At 41.8% G+C, this 15640-nt stretch overlaps 1 protein-coding gene and 1 long non-coding RNA gene across 2 annotated transcripts in view; both read left to right on the top strand.

The window, feature by feature from the left end:
* LOC5572716 (frizzled) overlaps positions 1-15640 on the top strand; it is a 125474-nt gene that overhangs the window by 11795 nt on the left and 98039 nt on the right. The gene's annotated exons all lie outside the window — the stretch shown is intronic.
* On the top strand, positions 8992-10563 carry LOC110677860. The gene is made up of 2 exons (XR_002501249.1): positions 8992-9566; positions 9727-10563. It is a non-coding gene; the product is annotated as an uncharacterized LOC110677860 (long non-coding RNA).

Below are 15640 nucleotides of genomic sequence, written 5' to 3'. Positions count from 1 at the left end.
ACACCGAGATATGTTTCCAATATGACCAAAAAACCCTTGATCGTGCATTTTCTAAGGACCTTAATGAACAAGGATCTCTGAAATAACTCCTGGGGGAAGTTTTAGATTTTCTAGATAATTTGCTAAGATAATAAAAAAAATCAATCGGATCTTGAGATCACAGGAATTCCTGAAGAAAATTCTTAAAAACATTAGACAGAATCTCTGTAGAAATTTGTTAAGGAATGATCGGAACATTTTTTGGGGAAATTGCTCCAATCAATCCAATACGGAAATTTGCATTTAGAAAGCATATCGACAGCAAAATGTCAAAATATATATCAATTGTCAACAGACATGAAAAACCATGCTGTTCAACATGTCACAGAATAGCACTGAAGATCCAGATTTTCTGAGCACCATGCAACATATCCAGCACCTCAATTAAGTAATGTCTATTTTGGTCCTTGTCATTAACATCAATGAAGTTTGACATCTCGCATGGTAGGTTTTAGAACAGATGTAAATCCATCGTTCTAAGCTTTGATCTGTGAGAACCTGTAATTTTTTATAAGTATTGCAATGAATGATGCTGATGTAAACCGATGCCAAATAGTTCTTTTCCAAGATGGCTTTCGCGTTGTGCAATAAGTTTTTAATAAATCTTGATCGTTTATTGGATATACTGCAAAGAAGTTTTCACTACCGTCGCCTCTATTCATCAAATTGTCAAAATAAATGGTCAAAATGCAACACTTAAGCGTAGTAATAAAATGTTTTACTAGAATATTTAGATCCACGGGCATCTCCCTCTATTCCTTCAGCATGAAGCAATGTATATATTTCCCTTAAAATTCATTGGCGTCATCAAAATACAGCCCAAACAATTGCAGAAAAAAACAATACAATCAAAGGAATCGTTTTTTTTTTATGCCGAACATCACGCAAACATTGATGCGCACGAGGCATATTTTTTTTCTCAGTACGGCGGATTCTACTTTGTTTACTTTCTTAATTATATGCGGTCGTTGAGGGAATTTATTAAAATTCGTAAATTTTTGAATGAAATGCTTCAGTGAAGATATACGAAGGTTTTCCGTAGTTTAAATAAGTGGCCGGTGAAGTTAGTCACACAGGACGCGGAAAGAAATTGGAATCGTAATGTGACGTGTCACAGTCGAGCGCTAATCAAATTTCGCTTGGTACGCCTTCGTCCATGCCATCCTCCTCAAAACTGTAATCTTCTTCTTCCCAACGTTTTTTCAAACCCGAATGCGAAATGACTCGAGCACAGCTGCTCGATAAAGGCAGCATGAAATTGAACTTGTTTATATGTATCGCAACGAAATGATTGTGCTCTTGCTATTTGCGCTAATAGATTTCAATTAGATGAAAATACAAGCGAAATATTAGCGATTGAATGATTTTACATTTTTTTTCAATCATTCACCTCGAGATGGCTGCCCGAAAACGATCATAGTGGAGAGACAAAAACAGTGAAGTAGTGCGTGAGCTGTTGGCAGCGCAACGCCTGATGGTATTGATGCTGCTGCTGCTTTGTGTTTTGGTTGACTGGCAGAATCGATGAACTGTGGTGAATAGTGGTCACAGTTCCCAAGCCTGGTCGAGACAATATGGAGTAAGAGATTTTTCAAAATATTTCGATTTTTAATGCCCTTATGTTTATTTTCCATAATCAGAACACGCTGCATCTCCTCTTAAAAAAAACTCCATACTTTAAGGTGAAACATCTCGGAATCCAAAGATGGTCGGCACAATGGCCGCCTTGTGCCCCTACTCACGTTTCCAAAGGCCCTAAACTGGAGAAATAGTTGGCAAACTTTTCTGATCTTCTTATTTTAAGCTTTCTGCCAGTGTACAAAGCCAAAATAAAAAGTGCACTGTTGTTGGATGCTTTCTTCGCGAGATTTGTGCCTTTCAAGTTTTAGTATTATCTTCAAAGTTGATTCCAAACTGTTTCACCTTAATGCACGTCATTTATATGCTGCGTTTTGCAAGAAGAACAAGATAATTAACACATTTCCAGCTGATTCAAGCCTGGTTGTAATTCGATTGTATCCAGAACTATAAAATCGAAAAAGCTATTCCACGCACCTCACAAATGTCAAAACCAAATTTATTACGCTCGTTTTATTCCATTCCCGCCGAACAAAAGCCAAACCTTCCAGGAATTTCCTGTTTTCACGAGATTCTAAATCACTCTCACTCAATTATCTCGCTTTACAGACAGTAAAAAAAACGAAACGAATTAGTCCAATACCTCACACTCCACCGCATCTCTGCTGTACTCCCGAAAAAAGACCGCGTTTCCATCCTCGCGCGCTGTTGAAAAAAAAGGACCTCGACCAGCAAGTGCCATGACGACCAGCGAACATCCTCACAAATGGTTCATATTGAAAAAGAGAGCTCACAGCACGAAAATGATTCGAAATCGAAACGTCTGTCGTTTATTTTTCATTTCGTTATGCTGCTCAAACTCGAACAGCAACAAAAAAATATACACCGTCTCACTTTATGCTCGCTTTGAGACACACAAGATTGGAACTGCATGCCTTCGAAAACGGAACGTTGCACAGTGGTATCGCCTTTAGACCAAAAATCAAGGAACAAGTTGTCTTGTTTGTAATTCCTATACCTATCGTGCATTCATCATTATCCAATGCATATAGAAACAAAAGATTCATTCTTATATTTCTTGGCATTACGTTATTACAGAGACAGAACCAGCTTCTCAGCTTAGTGTCTAATGAGCAATTCCATAGTTATTAACTGAGAGCTTTCTTTGGGAACGTTGCCATTTTCGCATTCGTATATCGTGTGACAGGTACGATGATACTTTATGCCCAGGGAAGTCAAGGAAATTTCCATTACGAAAAGATCCTGGACCGACCGGGAATCGAACCCAGACACCTTCAGCATGGCTTTGCTTCTGCCGCGGGCTGTAACCACTCGACTAAGAAAGGCCCTATAAGGAATAATATTATATTCATTAAATTCCTCGAAAGTATTTATTTAGCCCCGATACTGTTTTATCAGCTTGTTTTGGACCTAATTACCTATCTCGTTTCTCTGAAATTTGATATGATTTTCATCACCATGAATTAATGCAGTACGTTGGCATTGAACTTGAAGGCTACCCGAAGGTTTTTGAAAAATGGTCTGATAGAGCTAAGCGTTTTAAAGCTACCCACGGTTTGTAAAACTTGACAAATTCACATTGTATTTGTCATTACATACTGCATAAGATGATTTATGACCGTTTCGTAGAACAAATGGACCCACTGTGCATTGCATGCTGCCAACCTAAACGAAACCTCCAAAACCGAACGATTCGGCATATTACCAAATTCTGGAGGCGTGTCCTCTCCCCCGGAAAGAATGTATCTTCGAAAATTAATTCAAGCGTGTTCTGACTTCTTTGCTGGTTTTTCTGTCCTTCCCGGCCAAGCACATCAAGAACGATGACTCGGAAGGATTCCGCAACTTTGACCCGAGAGCTGTAGTCATATTTTTCAACAGAGTTAATTACGGACAATGAATGATTGCTGCGGAGCTTGAATGGTTGTGGAACAGGTTTCCCAAGAATGAGAAGAGAATTCATTAACCAAATTTCGGAATTAACTTCGGTTTATTGAAACGATCCCGAAGCCCACAGACCCCGGAGGGTGCATAATAATTACTGCGTGTGACCCTGGCTCGGAGAGATGTTTGCGTCTGATAGTTCTCAAACACTTGCCCGCATAAGTGTGTCATCATTAGAGAATATTAACCGAAGCGGAGTGGAGATAATTATGGATCTAAGTAGGACAAAGTTTCCTCCAGAGGTCCAGAGAGAAAAATGAGTGGTTGCCTCGAGTGGAACCAAACAATCTCAAGACTTTGTAGGCAGTTTCTCTCAATTCCAGGAGCTCCTGGTCTAATGAAAGCGAACCAAAACAGATTATACCTACACCTGCCGGTCATAATTTATGCCCGCTTTGAGGGAGGATGACACTGCCACAATTTTTCATTTCTTTATCTTTATTTTCTTTTCTGAAAAGTCATCATGATGTCGGAACGAGGGGAAAAAAGGAGTCAAACTCAACGTATTGGCTGGCGGTACATGTGCCGTACACTTGAAAGGGATACCGAAAATTTATCGACTGTGTAACTATCTTTGTTGGTGTGTTTGGTTTCATGATTGGACTGAAACATGTTTTTTGTAGGGTCTGTAGTCTTGTAGTCTTTTTGTTTTAGTCGAAACTATAGCCAATTGAGATAAGTTTCAAATGAATGTGTGGGCTTAGTTCACCAATTTATTTTTTTGAAAACCAAAGAGCACATTTAGGATTCAATTCAATATTTTTATTTTCGAAGTTGTTATTTGAGTTGAGAAAAACGTTTAACAATTCATTTTCATAAATCCTGCCATAGAATTTTGATGCCTCTTGCTTCAACAATAGAATTTGTTAAAGTTTCAAGAGCATTTTCAATATCAAGTTTTGTTTGCAATGAATTGTAAACATCAAGATTACTATCGATGTATGTCTTATATGAATTCCAGTCGGCTCGTAAAAAGTGGAAAGTTGAGCTGAAGGATTGAGAATCTCTTCCATTTGAAATGCTCAGAATCAAAGTCTGAATGAGTAATCATTTGACTACAAAGGGAACTAGAGTGGTTTCTTGAAGTGAAAAAACAAGTATGGTTATCAGGGTATTGAATTGAGAAATAGCCTAAAGTCCATTCATCAAATAAAATTCTGTCATTGGAATTGCTTTGAAAATTTTGCCGCGAGCGTTGTATTACGTTAAAGTTACCAATGACAAAAGAATGACTTATTACGAGTCAATTTCCGCAAGTCAGTTTGAATCAAATTAACTTGCTGCCCAGTGCATTGAAAAAACAAATAGGCAGCTATGAAAGTATATTTGCCAAGCTGTATTTAATCAGAAACACCCAAAGTTTCAAAATTTTTGGTTTCAAATGACGAAAAAAGTGGATGTTTTATACGCCTATGAATGATGATAGCAACTCCCCCACATACTCCATAAAGTCGATCATTACGATGAACAAAAAAGTTTGGATCCCTCTTGAGTTTAGAGCAGGTGTTGCAAAATTCGCTCTCAATTGATATCGCAGCACAATCAAAGCAACGTAGAAAAACATCGCATCTGTATCGGTCCATGATCGGCAAGTTGCAACAAGCTTGATAAATAGCAGCAGCGAAGGAGAGCCTCAAAGAGAGCGTGATGATAAAACCCATATTTATCGCTTATTAACATTTGGTGTAGATGTTTTGCTCTTCTGGCAAGATAAACAAACCCCAAAATCTGATTTAGGCTTGTTTAGATGTGTTTTATCATGCTCTTTTACCCTCCCGATACAATCAGAGCTACAGGAGTAGACGATGAACAGACTCTGATGATGTGTTGCGATTCATAATTGTTTCAGAGCGCGATAAATGAGAGATACTCTGAATTTTCTCAGAATTCAAGCCCTAGTTTGGATTCAGTTTAAATTATTTTCAGCAGAGGCGCGTCCACGTTGGAGGGTAAGACAAACGTTGACGTGTATACTGAAGATAAGAAAAATTTTATTCCTGGACTGAAAATTGAAAGTTGCTTTATTTGAGGAGCTTAAAAGCAAAGTAGTGTGAATTACATTTAAAAAAGTGGAAACAACGAAGTGTGTGTAGATCTACGACTCATCGGATTTCTAGATCCAGTACCCATAAACGGGAAGAGCAAGAAAAAGCTTCTTGTTTAAGATGTACGTGTAGTGGCGCAACGTCGCAAAGGGCCTCGAGCGCTGCTGTGGGAGTTGTAGAGAATGCACCAGACATCGCCATCAAGCACATCCTTTGGAGATGGCCCAGTTTGGATTGGATTGATCTCACTTCGCTCTTGTGCCGTCACACAAGACATACATATGCCAATACTGATTGAACAACTGTTGTGTAAATCCATTTGATGTACTTGGGTTTGAAGCCCCAGGTTTTACCAAAAGTTCGCCGGCATTGACTTCGACATAATTTACTTGATCAGTCACATTAATCTCAGTGCCAAAAAAAAAAACGTAAAACTCGAATTCCATCGCGGTTTCGTCTTTCCGTAAAAAAAAAACAATATATGTTTTATTCGGGTTAACCGAAAGGCCATATTGGCGACACCAACTCTCGACTACCTGAAGAGCACTTTGCATCAGGTCGAATAGGGTGCTATCAAAGCTAGATAGTCGTCGGCAAATCCATAAGATGGAAAACCGCTATTATTGAGTTGCCTCAATAGCGTATCTGCTACGAGATTCCACAAAAGTGCTGACAAGACTCCTCCTTGGGGGCATCCGCAAACACTCAATTTTCGAATCGCTGCTTGACGCATTGTCGAGAAGAGATGTCGGGTTTTGAGCATTTGATGAATCTAAATTGTAATCATTGGTTTCGTGCAGTTTCAAATGTGGCATTGGAAGACACGTTATCAAAGGCACCCTCAATATCCAAGAAAAAACACCCAAGCAGGATTGCTTCTGAGCGAATGCTTTCTCGATATCGTATACAACTTTGTGTAAAAGAGTCACAATGGACTTTCCAGATTGATAAGCATGTTGATTCACATGAAGAGGCATGTTTGCCAAATAAACATCACGGATGTGATGATTTTATCAAAATGAACAACTTTGCCGAACACGCCAAGTCCCTGAAACGTCATAGTAAAAAGTTAAATTGTGGCACCACCTATGCGGACGATTTACGAACTATCCGTTTATGACAGTAGCTGGTCCTCGTTGTTACAAACAAACTTTGCCGAAGACACCAAATGCCGGAAACGCTTCGTTACCGAGTTATTAATTTAGTCCCGCCAGATTGCGTCCCTGTCCCATAGTGCAGTGTCCTTACGTGTTTGGAACATTTTTAAAAATTTCTCCATAGTAATTTCTATATAAACCTACATCATCTTTGGACCACCTTCAAATAATTACCTAGAAAGCTGAAAATTTCACAGAACACTATTTTTATGGTATGGATAATAAGGAAGAAATGGAACATTGAATTTTCAAACATTTTAAAATTTTTGAAGCGCCGTAATCTGCATATATAATAAAACAATATTCAAGTCACAACTTGTGACGAAGTTGGGGTAAAGCTCTCCAAAATTGAACCAAATGCAATTTTTTTCGAGCAAACGCACTTCTCTTTGCATGAATATGTCATATTTGGGTAAACTGCATTGATTATCTTTGCAAATGTACGTTATTGCAAGGTCTCGCCCTCCCAAATACGTTACCAGTTGGCGCGTATGTGTAATATGATTCGTTAATTGTGGTTTCATAATTTTTAACACCATGAAAAACACAGATTAAGGTTCAAATCCGACGCATCTCTGCTATTTCAAGTGGTTTCTATCATAACTTTAAAATCACTATAATTAGGGATATAATGATCTAAGGTAAAAAATTCCTGGAATTAGATAAGTTTGGAATTGATTAACCATTAGATGTGTATCCTGTAAAGGTTATGAGTAATTATTTTCAAATACTGTCATGTTAGCTTTTTCGCCTCCTTTCTGAATTTTTCGCCCCCCAAATTCTGTTTTGCCATTTTTCGCCCCCTTGAATCTAAAAGTCGAATTCGCCCACATTGGGAATCACTGTTCTTTCTCCAAACTTGGTTTTCACGACCTACTTGTCAGCACCTCGTTTGGGAAATGATGTTCTAGAGAGTGTGCTGTGGGAGTCCTATAGAAATTGCTCTGAAAATCATTAAGAGATTCAGTAAAGCTTTGATAGATTATATCAAGAGTGATCGAACATTCAAAAATCACAATAATACTCGTGCTGTGTATAACTGGTATCAGAGTAATCCATTACTTCATCCAAATATTCTTTAATAATCTTCTGATAATTTTCTATGGATGTTCCAGAAATTTCTCGAGAAATACTTCCAGGAATGCACATGTCGGTAGCACAGATGAACGGTGGACGGTTACACTGAGAACCACTGGCAGGCCAAGGAATTTGCGGCCAAGTTGATCGCACTTTGGTATTTAGTCCTTTCTTCTCCAGCATTCGCAATAACTTCGTTTCACTTTCAGTTCACTTTATTACTCGAATTAATTCAAATGTTCACTTATACCTTAATTTTTATTTCATGCAAGCTACAATAAATTCACTTTTATTAGAGTTCACTTAAATTTTTCTAATTCACTGCATTTCAATTTTCCGTGTCGATGAACGTCGATGATGGCTCCATGTATCGTCGTAGAGGGATGAAAGAAGAGGATGATGACGTCTCTCGAGGCCTTTTATATACAAGGGATCGGAAGTCTGTTTTTCTCCATCTTGGCATTTCCGAAGGGGCTTTTGTCATTAGCTGTCATCCTTGTCGGACTAATGTTCTCGCACGAGGGAATCGCCACACGTCGCAGTACACAGATGGAAGGAACAGACAAAGTTCTTTCGTGGTGCACGAACATCCTGGCCCCTTCAGAAATCACATTTCTGGATGACGACGAATTTTACACAAGCGGGTTGTCCCTCGGTCGATGACGAACCGATCCGATGCCGATGATTGTTTTGGTCCAAATGTCAAAAGATTTTTCGACCGGAGCAGAAGAACAGAAGCCATGGTTGCTGACGAGAAAATGGAAAACAAAGACCCGGTAGCGGGTTTCGCAAATTTACGGATAAATGGACAGGTTCTCACCTTGTCCCTTTGGATAAAGGGCCTTGTATTTTTATTCCGCGCTGCTGATTGCTGAAGGATTGATGTGGAAACTACGGAGAAAGTTGTTTGCTGGACGAAGCAGTTTTGGAAGACGGTGTTGTTTTGGTTTCGTTGGATGCAACCGGCAGCAAGCAAATTTTCGATACCGGTCGTGTGAATTTTCCTTGTGATGTCCGAAGAGTCACAACACGTACGATTCCGTCCGCTCCAGGGTGTAGTTCTTCGATGCGCGCTGTTTGCCAGGTCATAGGAGGAGCATTTTCATCTTTAAGAATGACCAGCCTTCCCACATCCCTGGGCAAAGGCACAACCTTGTGATCAGCTTGACTGCTGTCAGGTCTCGGGGCTTAAATGTATCTTTACTCTGAAGAGAAAGATGCACACTAGTGGTGCCAATGGTGATAATAATCAAAAGTGTTTTCTAATGAACACTATTGATTAGCATCACCGCGAACCGATACTTTACGTGGTCTATGAGGAAGCGGTCCTTGTTCGTTTTTTCTATACGTTTTTTATTTATTCTTCCAGACACTCATCCGGTAACAGTTTAATCAAAACCTCCTAACATTGAAGAAATCGTGCTGAACAGGAACACGCATGGCCGTACAAGGATACAACAGAATCTTATTGAACCCGTTTCTTTTACTAATAATATCTCTGTTTACTAATTTACTAATTATATCATTCTCTTCTCGTCAACAAGCGTCATTTCAGGATTAGGTTTTTCATTATAGCATTGAATATATTATAAGAATGCCGTCAGACTAAAAAAAAAAAAACGTGTGACTAATCGCTATCTCTATTTATAGGTACCCGTAACCGTGAATAGGAATAGTAACTCATGAGAAAAATACTAGGATATAAGTGAGTACGAACTAATCACTAACATCCCCAACACTGAGAAGGTAAGCACATCCATTACCCTAAAACACCAAATTATCAGAGATTACTACACTTTTAATAATCTGATAGTGTCGGTTAGAGTTTTCAAACAACGTCAAGAACGAATTTCTTCTTATAACAGATCCTAGTAATGACATATTATCGGCGCGGTAGAAAAATAGAAACAGTTTAATCGCCGAGGTTGATTTTTTTGTAAGTGTAAGTGATTATAGTATAATCTGTACTTATGATTGCTGTGCGATGCGGACATTGCAGGATATTGTTCTCATTATTATATTAAGAAGATATATGAATAATTCCGTTGCTGGTTTTGATCATGTTACTAAGAAAATAGTGATAATGTGATAATATAGTGAGATGACGTTATTGTGTCGAATAATTTTGTGTGGTTAATGGTAGTAAGCTACTAAGATTGTGATTAATAGAGTGATGATAGTTTGTGATATTTTGAATATTAGTGATATAAGAAACGAGAATCCTACTTTTCTTTTAATAAAGATAATGATATTGAGTGTTGATGTGATTTATTTATTACAGTGATTATTTTTAATGAGAAGTTTTATACTTTAAACTTGATGAAGCAGTAGTATTGTGTTGTGGCTGGGTTATAGATGTGATGTTAATAACAAAATTGATATAGATAATGGTGACGTTGTTAGTAGAAATTCTGTTGATAATGAAGATGGTGATATCAATACCAGTGAAGAGTGATATGAAATAATCTAATAGTTATCAAGTGAAGTGATAGTGTGAAAAGAACGTTTCCCACCTTCTACCGTAACCTTCTGAGACAGATCGCAACAGTGTCTTCTTGGAAGCCATCTTTCCGTGCACGTCTGGTGAACTGCTTCAGAAGGATTACGTCCTCTTTACTATCTAAAGTCTAGTTTAGAGCTTTGAACAGTATTCACTGTACGGCTAGCAACATATAAAAAAAAAAAAAAAAAAAAAAAAAAAAGAATGACCAGCCTTCCCACATCAATGATTGTTGGAGGATTCACCCATTTCGTTCGTTGTTGTAGAGTGAATAGGTACTCGCGGTTCCACCGTTGCCACAAGTGCTGAAATAGCTTTTGCACCTGCTGCCATTGTTGAAGTCGGTTGAATGGAGTTGCTGAATGGTCGATGTCTGGTACCGCTTTCATTGAGGATCCAACCAGGAAATGCCCAGGAGTGAGCACCTCATAGTCGCTCGGGTCGTCGCTAATGGGAATAATCGGTCTGGAGTTCAGGCAACATTCTATTTGCGTGAGGAGAGTTTCCGTGTCGTCGTAGTACAGAATGTGTGGGCCTAAGACGCGGAAAAAGTGTTTCTGTGCAGAAGCAATTGCTGCCTCCCACAGCCCACCAAAATGAGAAGCTTTTGGCGGGTTGAAGTGCCATCTGATCCCATTCAAAAGACACTCCTGGGACACCGCAGCTTGGTGCTCTTTGCTATTGATAAGCCGGCGCAACTCGTTAGCTGCTCCGACGAAATTCCTGCCGTTGTCGCTGTGGATATCTGAACAGAGGCCCCGTCGGGAAACAAATCGTCGCAGAGCTTGTATGAACTTTGCCGTGCTAAGGTCTGCCACGAGCTCAATATGCACGGCCCTTGTACTGAAGCAAACGAACACGGCGACATAGGCTTTTCTCGGTGCGGCCCGCCGATGTTGTTGTTTAATTTGTATTGGTCCCCAGTAGTCGATTCCTGTCGTCGTGAATGGTCTGCTTGCCGTTACTCGCGTAGAGGGTAATTCCGCCATGAATTGTTGTATCGTTTTAGGTCGATTTCTACAGCAGATGACACAATTGCGAACAGTCCTTTTGGCCAGATCCCTGGCCCCTATTACCCAATGTCGCAGACGAAGAATCGTGAGAAGAAGCTGGGGGGCTGCATGGAGTTGGCGCAAATGGATAGATTGCACCAATAATGCCGAGAAAGGATGAGATGAGGGGAGTATCGCCTGATGTTTACTTTCAAAGGGTAGTAATGAGTTGCTAAGTCGTCCTCCAATTCGAAGCACCTGATGAGCATCGAGAAAGGGGTGAAACCACCGCAGTCGTGATTTAGTTGAGATTTGGTTTCCCTGCTGTAGTTGTGTGATTTCGTTGCCAAAGAATTGTCGCTGGACGAGTTTGATTAGAATCGTTTCTGCTGCGTTGATTTCTACAGTAGTGAGAATCCCAGTTCTGCGGTCGTTACTTTTGAGGTGACAATTTCGTAGAAAACGAAGGCAGTATGCCGTGATTCTCAGCATTCGGTGATAATTAGAGTGGATTGCGACGTATTCATCAATGAATGATGGTTCCTCTGCTATGGGGACGGCATTATTAGAAGTTGCCTTGGCTTCAATAAGAGCTTCGTTGGATTCGACCATGTTGAGGTGGGATGCTGGCCATTCGCTAGGGTCGAGTGCCAGCCACTCCGGCCCGTTCCACCAGAGTTTACTTGCGATGAGCTGGTCTGTTGTTGTTCCTCTTGAAATTAAATCCGCTGGATTTTGTACACCTGCCACATGATTCCAAGAGCAATTTTCTGTGGCCAGTTGTATCTTGGAGACCCTATTTGCAACGAAAGTTGCCCATGCCGAAGGAGAAGATTTGAGCCAACAAAGAACCACAGTAGAATCTACCCAGAAAAAAGTTTCTGCCTTGATTTTGAGTGCTATAAGGATTTTCTCGTACAGCTGAGCACCAAGAAGCGCGCCGCAGAGCTCAAGTCTCGGGATGCTTTGCCTTTTAAGTGGAGCTATCTTGGACTTCGATGTCAGCAGATTAATCTTGACTTCGCCGGTGTCGTTTGTTGAGCGGATGTAGACGCACGCACCATATGCGTGCTCTGATGCATCGGTGAATACATGCAGCTGCAGCGAGGTGGGTGACGAAAAAGTAACGCAGCGTGGAACCCGCAGTTGGTTGAGGTTTGGAAGTTGCGTTTGATACATTTCCCACCGCGTCCTGAATGTTGGAGGTAGTATTTTGTCCCAATTCCATGGTTTCCCGTCTTCATCAAGTAAGGCCCATATTGCTTGCATGAAGATTTTGGCTGTGGTGATAATTGGACCAACGAGTCCAAGTGGATCAAATAGTCGCGCTATGTACGACAGCGCAATACGTTTAGTGAGCCCGTCGATTGAATCTGTGGCGATTTGGGTTTTGTACCGAAGAACGTCCGTGCCGGGTTCCCAGTGGAGGCCTAGCGTTTTAATGCATGGTTCTCTATCGAGGTCGATCGAAGGCTTAAGTGCCCTATTCTCCAACGGAACGTCTTGTAGAACGACTGGGTCATTAGAGGCCCACTTTCGCAGTTCGAACCCCCCTCTTTTGAGAAGCGATTCCATTTGGGTTCGGAGTTCAATCGCTTCCTCGGTTGTGTTTGCACCTGTGAACAAATCATCAACGTAGAAATCGTTACGAAGAATGTCAGCTGCGAGTGGAAAGTCGATTTGTTCGTCGTCAGCCAACTGTCGCAGCACTCGAGTGGCGAGAAACGGGGCACTGGCGGTACCGTAAGTAACGGTTTTGAGTTCGTAGGTTTGTAAGGGGGATTCTGGTGATGCTCTCCAAACGATGTGCTGGAGACTGTTGCTTCTGTCGTCCGTCAAGATTTGCCGGTACATCTGCTTTATATCTGCGTTGATGAGGATTGGATGCATTCGTGATCGAAGCGTGATTGATCGTAAATCATCCTGCACTATAGGGCCCACCATAAGCGCGTCGTTTAAGGAAGGTCCATTGGTAGTACGACAAGATGCGTCAAAGACAACGCGTACCTTTGTAGTGGTGCTGTCCTCTCTCACGACGGCGTGGTGCGGGAGGTGGTAACATGGTAGACGATTTTGCTGATGATCCTGTACGCGCTCCATATGACCCAGCTGGAAGTATTCCTCCATGAACGATCGATATTGCTGATCGAGCTCAGCATTATGAGCGAGCTTGCCTTCCAACAAATGAAAGCGACGTATGGCTGTGCGACGGTTGTCGCCGAGTTTGGCTAAAACGTCCTCTTTGATGGGTAAGCTGACGATGTACCGGCCCTTAGCGTTTCGATTTACCGTCCGACGGAAGTGCTCTTCGCAAGCGGATTCCTCCACCGAGTAGCAGGGTTGCAAATTATCTTCTTCTAGGGCCCAAAATTTCTGAACCAGGTCGTGCAGATCAGCGATAGTGGCGACGTTAGCGACGATTGGTGTGCTTGTTGGGTTGTGGGAACTCTTTCCAGAGACAACCCATCCGAAAACTGAATTGATGAGAGTAGGAAGACCAGGTCCAAGTTGAATTCGGCCAGAAACCTTGAACAAATCAAAGAAGACTTCGGCACCGAGGATAAGATCGATCTTATTCGGTTTGTAAAATGCTGGATCTGCGAGTTGGATTCCCGATGGAATATCCCAAGATGATGAGTCGAATGTAGCTGACGGCAAATCGATGGCAACCTTCGGCAGTACGAGCAGATCAACGTTGGCAGAAAATTCGGAGATGCGCGAGCGAATTTTTGAAGCAAATTTGAAACGAGATTCAGTTGATGACTGTCCAATGCCGGCGATAGGTAGGTGGATCCGTTTACGTTGAGCCTTCACCATCTGGGAAAATGATTCGGTTGCAAAACAGCACTCGCTGCCAGAGTCAAGTAGAGCTCTAGCTGGATGTTCGGTTCCGTTGTCGTCGACTACGATGACGATAGCAGTGGCAAGAAGAACACGTTTGCCACCACGACCAGCAGATGAGTAGCTTGCACAGTCGTCGACAGATGCTGACACCGACGCAGATGGGTTTTCCGATGATGGTAAGTTTGTGTTTTCTTTTAGAGGGGTATCTGTTGGTTTTGTGTTGATATGGGTTGCACCAAGGCACAGTTGAGTGTGATGGTGGCCTCGACATTTGCGGCAGGTGCTCGAAGACGGACACTCCTTTGCTTGGTGTCCTTTGCGGAGGCAATTCCGGCACAGCTGGTGACGCCGGACTTCCTTTTCTTTCTCATCGACGCTGAGCTTGGAGAATACCCCACATTGGTAAAGAGGATGATGGTCTGAGCAAGCAACACACTTACGTTGATTGGTTGGACTTGCTCCGTGGCTGCTCACGATGCGTTGAGTAGGCTTTTTCATTGAGTTAGAAGGTGAATAGTTCTCAGGTGTCTTCCCAATGGTTTGTAGAACGTTGACTCTTCTCTGGATAAAACTGGTGAGTTCCTTGAACGAGACAGCATTTAACGTGGACGAATATTCCTCCCAATCTCGTCTAGTGGTAGAATCGAGGCGGATGCTAAGCATTCGAATCAGCAGCACGTCCCAAAACTCAGTTTTCTCCCCGAGCTGCTTGAGGATTTTTACGTTCGTTTCAAACTTTTCTACCAGTGAGTGTAGTTCTGGAGCAGATTCTCGTTTGACCGAAGGGAATTCGAATAGCGAATCGACGTAGGACTGTTTAAGTCGGATGGGGTTCTGATAGTGATCCAGAAGTAAGTTCCAGGCAACCAAGTAGTTGTTGGCGCTGAGTGCTACTGTTTGTACCAGCTTCAAGGCATCTCCGGACAACGACGACCGCAGGTAGTAAAACTTCTGGATACTAGAAAGTTCGTTCGATGAGTGGACAAGTGAAACGAAGAGATCATGGAAGTTCAGCCACTGATCTAGATTTCCGGTGAAAACGGGAAGTTTGATGTCGGGCAGCCTTACATGCGACGACAGAGGGCCTTGCGCAGTTGAATGAGGAGACGACGGAGTACGAGGTGACGGCAGATCATGTTTATTAACCGAAAGCAGGAATCCCTTCACTCTGAAGTACGTAGTCTCGAACTCAACACGTTGCTTCAAGTGATCGTCGAGGGCAGACTCGTCCAAAGTCTCGAGTTCAGTTTGGACGGAGTTGAAGTTTTTCCAGATAGTTTCGGCATGCTCTAGGCGGACAGACACTTCACGCTCGCAAGTTTCTTCGGTGTACTCGTCGACGAACTTCTGAATTAGGCAGAATGACGTCAGCAAGCTCTTCTGCCTCGTCTTCAACGACTTGATGCGCCGCTCGTTGGACATCACTGGTAGAGATTGAGCTGG

Source organism: Aedes aegypti, chromosome 3 (assembly GCF_002204515.2).
Source record: "Aedes aegypti strain LVP_AGWG chromosome 3, AaegL5.0 Primary Assembly, whole genome shotgun sequence".
In the NCBI taxonomy this organism is placed as follows: Eukaryota; Metazoa; Arthropoda; class Insecta; order Diptera; family Culicidae; genus Aedes; species Aedes aegypti.
This window is presented reverse-complemented; position numbering and strand designations above follow the sequence as displayed.